Source organism: Fopius arisanus, unplaced genomic scaffold (genome assembly GCF_000806365.1).
Source record: "Fopius arisanus strain USDA-PBARC FA_bdor unplaced genomic scaffold, ASM80636v1 scaffold00117, whole genome shotgun sequence".
NCBI classification, from domain to species: Eukaryota; Metazoa; Arthropoda; class Insecta; order Hymenoptera; family Braconidae; genus Fopius; species Fopius arisanus.
The window spans coordinates 33,851-41,127 of record NW_011887856.1 but is presented as its reverse complement, the minus strand read 5'-3'; positions in this window follow the sequence as shown (position 1 = coordinate 41,127).

Sequence of the window (7,277 nt, the reverse complement as noted above, 5' to 3'; positions counted from 1 at the left end):
TATATATTAAAGTTTACACTCGCGTGAATCATCTCCTTCTCATCATGAGTATCGATGTGTTTGGACGACCATTATCACACAGCAGCAAGCTCACCACTGTTGGAAGTCGAGGTCCGCCAGGTGATGGAGTTACACGTACTGCTGAAGGGAATTATAGTTTAGAAGGAAGGAGGTTATGCCATATTGCTGATCCAGTAGTGGATTCTGATGCTGTTTCCGTGCATATTTTGCATAAACGTCTGAAAGCTGAACGTGATACAGTTGTGCAGAAATTGGAAGCCCAAGAGAGAAACATCAGGGATTTGAAAAATGCATTCACTAAGCGTTTCGTGAGAGTCGAGAAAAAACTAGGACTTCACGAACGTGCAATTCCCAAAATTAATAAACAAGAAAATGGAGTCCAAGAGGCGAACAATAGCGGCGGAACTTCATCGCCCGGCTCGACGAAACTACCCAAGAAGATGCGTTGAGGTTCGTGGCCTGGATGAAACGTGGCAGGCTGATCTCGTGGATATGATCAAATATGCACACAGCACCAAAAAATACCTCTATCTTCTAACGATAATTGATATTTCCCCCAAGTATGCATGGGCCATTCCCATTAAATCAAAAAGTGCCAATGACGTTGTGGATGCCATGAATCTCATCTTGCAAGAGGGGCGTATTCCAAAAAAAACTCCATGTTGATCAAGGCAAAGAGTTTTACAATAAAAATTTTCAAGCTCTCATGGGGGAGCATAAGATACATATGTACTCAACCTTCAGCAGCCTCAAGGCATCGATATACGAACGCTTCAATAGAACATTGAAAAATAAAATGTGGAAACAATTCTCAATTCGTGGAACGTACAAATGGATTCATAATATTGATGATTTAATTGCAGACTATAATAACACGAAACATCGTATAATAAAAATGAAGCCTAAAGATGTTACTCCCAAGAATGAAAAATCGTTGCTGAAATCAATTTATGGAAACGTACCAGAGGATAAGAAGTGGAAAATTAAATTCAAAGTGGGTGATAAAGTGCGAATCAGCAAGTATAAAACTGTTTTCGAAAAACGCTATACCCCCAACTGGACAACTGAAATATTTGCAATTAAAAAAGTGCAAAATACTAATCCCGTAACATATTTGATGGAAGAATCATTTTACACTTATTGATAATGAAACAATCCTGTCTATGATGTTCATAATGTTGCTTTTCGCGGAAATGACACAAACATCGATCACACAACCACATACGATGTGCAATATTGGAAATTTGGGCACTAACCAGTCTTGAGAGATCTCTTATCCATGCAAAATGGTAAATCGGTTGACTATCAGCTGCAACATACACATTCGAACAAATGAGGAGTAAATGAATTGTAGGTATGCGCGAGTTCATCTTGCTGAGGTAGAAAGTGACAATTTCGTTCTCACTGTTCACTCCATATTCAATTCCATAAACATTAATTGACAGGTCATTCATTTTCTCAAATTTTGGAATATCAGTCAACGTCATGGGGAAGCCAATGTTTGCATAATCAATTAGCTTTTGACTATGTGGAAAAGTGGCTGAGGTATAATCGGGATATGATGAAGTAGCACATCAATGCGTCTTTACTGGATAGAGAGCAGCAATAACTGACCACAAAAAACAAAATTCATCCGAATTTTTGACATTGGCAACAGCTTTTTTATATTCAATTTCGTCTTCTCAAAACTCGAGTATAAAATTTAATATAGTAAGCACATCGATCAATCCATTGTTGAATGTCTTGAGATTGTGCATTCTGATAGGCATGTTGGAAAATTTCAATTATTCTGGAACAGCGCACAATGCTGCTACGTTCCATCTTGACATAAGACTAACAACCCTCAGGAAAATTCATATCAATTTATATCATTGCTTGTTAGAGTTTCAATGAGTCATCAAGTTTCAGTTGCTTCGATTAATTGCCATTTCTTCATCAATTTCTCAGAAGTCGACAGACGGTTGAGTTTCTGCGAAAAATTTGACCATTCGATCGATTCATCAACATTTCTTAGAATGATGAAAGCCGTTACCTTTCGAGGAAAAATTTAACCGTTGGATGCAGATTGTCTAATTTTCTTGGAATTGTTTTTCCATTGAAATTATAAATGATAATTGCATTCCCCCTCCACTTGCGAAGAGCCTATAAGTAGCTGGAGTAAAGCAACTGATTCATCATTCAGTCTCCAGCCTATAAGTGCAGTCACACGAAATCTTCTAAGACGAAGTGAATCGAGGAGAGAAATAAATAAATCAAAATGGAGGATCAAGTCCTGGATCTCGATGACATCAACAAAATTGCAAGTCGAGGGAATTTCCTGCCAACCAAACGTCGAACGGAGCTGTCACTCAACCAGAAGTATTTAGTCACCGATCTGAAGGTGATTTCAACTAAATTTGGTGCTAAAGTGGTTGTCGCTCTGAATGATGAGTGCATCGTTTATCTACCACCACGACTGTCCAACGCCTTCCAACAAGATCCATCCAAACTGGAGAAATACCGCGAGGCTGCTGCTGCCAAACGTCTGCAAACCACCTTCCTGGAGGGAGAGTTCAATCCATGCCTCTTCAACAACGTGGAAAACCCCACAAACTACAAATTTTACTATAAAATAACCTGAAAATGGATTGTTATGAAATAAATAGATAAAACGGACAATTGAGGTTTTTTTTGTTTTATTTTTACATTAAAACTTATCACACTAATTACAAAATAATATATAATAAAAAAACTTAATAGTCTAATTAAAAAAGTTCCCTGGAGATCTGCTTGCAACTGGAACATACGAAATAAATTTCATTAGTTTTAAAATAAAAAAGATAATGAGAGAGAAATGAACTTTACCTACTTCACTTGCAATAGTGCTGCTGCGCATCAAGGATCATCACAGCGGCCGCGACGATGCCCTGCGCGTGAAGCAGCATCTCCAGGGCCCCAATCTCACGGCCCACCAGTCTCAAAAAGTTGAGGAACTGCCTCATCTCCTGGTGGAGCTGTGATTCCTATTAACAGAAAATTGAGAATATGTTAGATACAGAGAAAGGAGGAAAAAATTTATCCTAAATTTTATCGACTTACCTTATAAGCATAAAAATGGTCTCCGAGGTACGCCATGAACTTGATTATCAAGTCCATGGGCACTTGGAGACGTTCAACCAGGCTTCAGTACCTGGTAAGGTCCTCCTCAACCCGGTCAAGCTGCCTCAACCACCACTCCTCCATCCTCCCATCATCCTCCTCCCACTCCTGCCTCAACTCAGGATCCGGGAAAACGTACACTTCCAGTTTCGCTAAAACATAAAACACAATCGTTAATTGTTATAATACACTGATGAAAATATGAAATTCACTAAATGTTTACATCTGGTGGATGGTTAAGAATGGAGCATTGACAGAGATTTCAAGTGGAGAAAATATTCTTTATTCAATACATATATATGCATAGATATTTTTACGAAATAATATTAGAGAGTTTTCAAAGCATAGATTATTACAATAGTATTTTCCATTTTTTTTTAGTTGAACATTTAAATTTTATAAATTGAAAAAAATAATGGAACGCAAGTAATAAAATTTTTCATTGTTTAATTGTCAAATGGTAGAAGATACTTTTTCAAAATACTTTTACCCTCGAAAATTTCAACCGAAACAGACAAGAAAAATGAAAGAAATTAATAATTGAGTTGGTGGATTGATAAGATGGTAGAATTTTGTTACTAATTTACCTCTGGATACATTTTAATATTGGTTGACAATCGCTTGGGATATTTAAATGATCCCATTGGTCGAAAGTAAATATTTCCATGAGGACAGAAGATCAGCTTGGCTCGAATATCGCCCATCGTGACAAAAGTTCCACCAACTTTATAATGACGATTGTTGATTTCTCTCAGCTTTTTCATCATAGCTCTTTCAGACATCACAGCTTCCCATTCTTCCGGCACAAAAATTCGAACAGATTCCACATCATCATCTCAGTCATCTGCTGGTGGGCAGACAGCTTCCCCCACTCGAACAAATGGTGGTTCTGTGTCATCCGCTGAATTACTTGGTGCAGTCTCAACATTCGCTGGAATCACTGGTGCTACCTCTGATATAGTAAAATCAGGTGGATCCATCCCCATCGAATCAGAGTCTTCCACACCCATCATCGAGCTGTCTAATGATAGTTTTGGAAGATCACCCAAACCTTTCTCCTCAGGTACTGGACTCTCTGGAGACTCGGGGTCCGGGCTTGCTGGAGAGTCTACAATCCCCTTCTCCACAGCTGCTGGACTCTCTGGAGACTCGGGGTCTGGGCTTGCCGGAGAGTCTACAATACCCTTCTCCATAGGTGTCGGACTCTTTGGAGAATCATCATGATCATCATCACTGTCAGTAAAACTTCCAATCTCCGACTTTCCATCTGACGAGCTGATCGACTCAATCGCATCCCATTGCAAATCTCGCTTCATCCTCTCCAAAGTTTCCAACTTTTGAATAAATTGACGAATTGTGATCACCTCACAAGTTGAAATTCTATTGCTTGTTGGTTGGTCAGCATCAACAGACATCACAAAGGCAGAGCACTTTAACACTCACGTCACAAAATCAAATGAGCTCTGTACTGGGAAGGAGATTCCTTATAAGCTATAAAGATCTCATTTACCTAGCGAGAGATCCCCCTCCAATCACATTTTTTTCTAATCATGCAGCTGGAGACCTTGGAATCTATAAAAATGTCAGCACCCGTCCATCGTAATGATTATTGTATCAATATTAAGAATACGTGATCGGATCGGCACAGTTCAATTGAAAACATGTTTACCAAGAAATCCAACGGAAAAACAATTCGTAAAATTTTGAACGGGTTCTGCTTTCTCGGTATCGCGAGGTCATAGAATCGGATAAGTATTTTTTAAATTAACATTATGAAAACGTGTGCAAATTGGTGCTCCCCCACTCTCACCAACATTCTGGAGATGTGCACAGCATCCACCCAAGCTATTTAGTGGTAGTTGCTTCTCATAGGATTGAGCAACATTCACAGTTACTTTTACAATATGGTAGTTGTCATTGATATTGAAGGTTTCAAAAATTTTGGCAACGAATTTGTTGTAAAAGAATTTGCAATTTCCGCGCTAGAACTTGATGGTGATGGAAAGTTCGTCCATATGGCAGTTTTAGTGGATCCCCCACATCTCATACAGCAAAAGTTGCCGATGCAGTGATATCGATCGACAAATTTCACCGTTATTTTCGGATAAAATTGTCGCCAATCCTTTACCAGTTAGACGAAACAAGGACGACATATATGGATGATAATCCTTCGAGTTATCAGCGAGATTATTTATTTTTTTTTTTATTTTAGAGTATGTTTATTTCGGTCTATTTAATTATACAGTGGGTAAGGCATAAACTAACTCCTAGGGAGGAAAGGCCTTAAGTAGATCTCAACATTGTAACAAATGATGTATTGAAAAAGGTGGCCTGTGGTGAGGCATCTCGCTATTCTAGAAGATATAATACGTGGTATTTGTGGTGAGGACGGTATCAGTAATAGAGGTGTGGACAAGTAAGGCACATTGGTTATTTAGTCTGGCAGACTTTGAGAGTGTGGAAAAGAGTTGACCGTGTGAAAAACCACATCAGCGAGATTATCCCCTAATTGGCGACGAACTTTTGTCCAAATATTAGGATATCTTTGACTGCAATATTAGCGATAGAATTACCTCTCGATTGCATCAACAATTGCCGCGAATCTGCGAATATCGCTGTCGACGGATTTGTTGATGGGATTGCTTTTTTATTATGGGAAAAATTTCTCTAAATATGCTGAAGAATATGTGAGGATAGACAGCGTTAAAATTACGTCTTTATGGCTACAAAATTTACGGTAACTATGCAGAAAAATATGTCAGTGTAATTTCCGATAAATTTGCCTTTCGTTTGGGGGTTAAGATGGTCTTTTTCTCTCTGCTGTAAGACTCTTACTCTTGGTAGATAATGCCGGATAGAAATTTGTTTCGCAAGCCCACACATTATTTCATTTCATACAATATTTCCAAAAATTTGGGGCATTTCTGGAAATTTCTATAGTTTCCCAACTCACGTAAATTCTTTAGAAAAATGGGAGATACTGAGAGTTTCTGTTAAAAATCTCAGAAAATTCGTCTCTTTTTTATTTCAATGAATTTTCGGGGATTTACAAAAGCAACATTCGCATTTCTATATGGATGACGTGTGAAATTTCTATACGCTTTTGGTACATGATACTTTAGTTATTTTTGTACAGAAAATATCAAAATATCATATATAAAAACCGTATGGAAATTTTAGATACTATTCGTAGAGAAACTTTGTGTACATTGAGAGATATTTCTAAGAAAAATTGAAGTGCCCGTGGTAAACAAATGAAAACCTATCGAATACGAAAAATTTTGGTCCCGTTCGAATGCAATTTCGCATACTTCTTTCGAGACTAATCCATGTAAAGTCTAGAAAAATTTCCAAGTAATGTACATGTGACGATTTCCGATCAACTAAACTCAAGCTCAGTGGCCCCAATGGGAGACGAGAAAGAAGTAAAATAGTTAATGAGATCCCAATACAACTTGAAGCAACGCAAAATATAGATTTTCAATTACAATACACAACCAAAATTTTAGATATAATCAACAAATAATCACCCGGGTAAAAAAAATTCTCACTCTGGAAGATTTTTCGAAAACCTGCGGAAGAATCTGGGCAAGATTATCTCGAAGATATTTTTGGTGATAGTAAAAGATCTTCAAGAGACAATTTCTCCCAGAAAAATTGCTAGAAAATCTTCAAGAGATAACTTAAATTTTATGGGAAATCTTCCAGAGAAAATGTTCAGAGATCTTCGGAAGACTAATTTTTTCCTGGAAAATCTTTCAGAGATAATACTAGAAGATCTCCAAAAGACAACTTTAACTTTTTCCCCCACTTCAATATGCCTTCTCTCGAGTGTCACACTTCAATTTCTCCTTACTTAAATGGTCCCATTTTACTTTGCTTCCCACTTCAATTTTTCTCTTAGTTTAATTTTCCTTCTTGCCTTCATTGTCCTACTTCAATTATTTTTCACTTCAATTTCTCATGTCCATTTCTCTCCTACTTCAATTTTCTTTGCTTCAATAGACTCAGCGTCGACCTTAACAACTTTAATCCCCCCCAATTCAATGTTGGACAACTTTGGGTTTTGTCAATTTTACCTTACCTCTATTTCTCCAAGTTGGTTGTTGTCCCCCCCC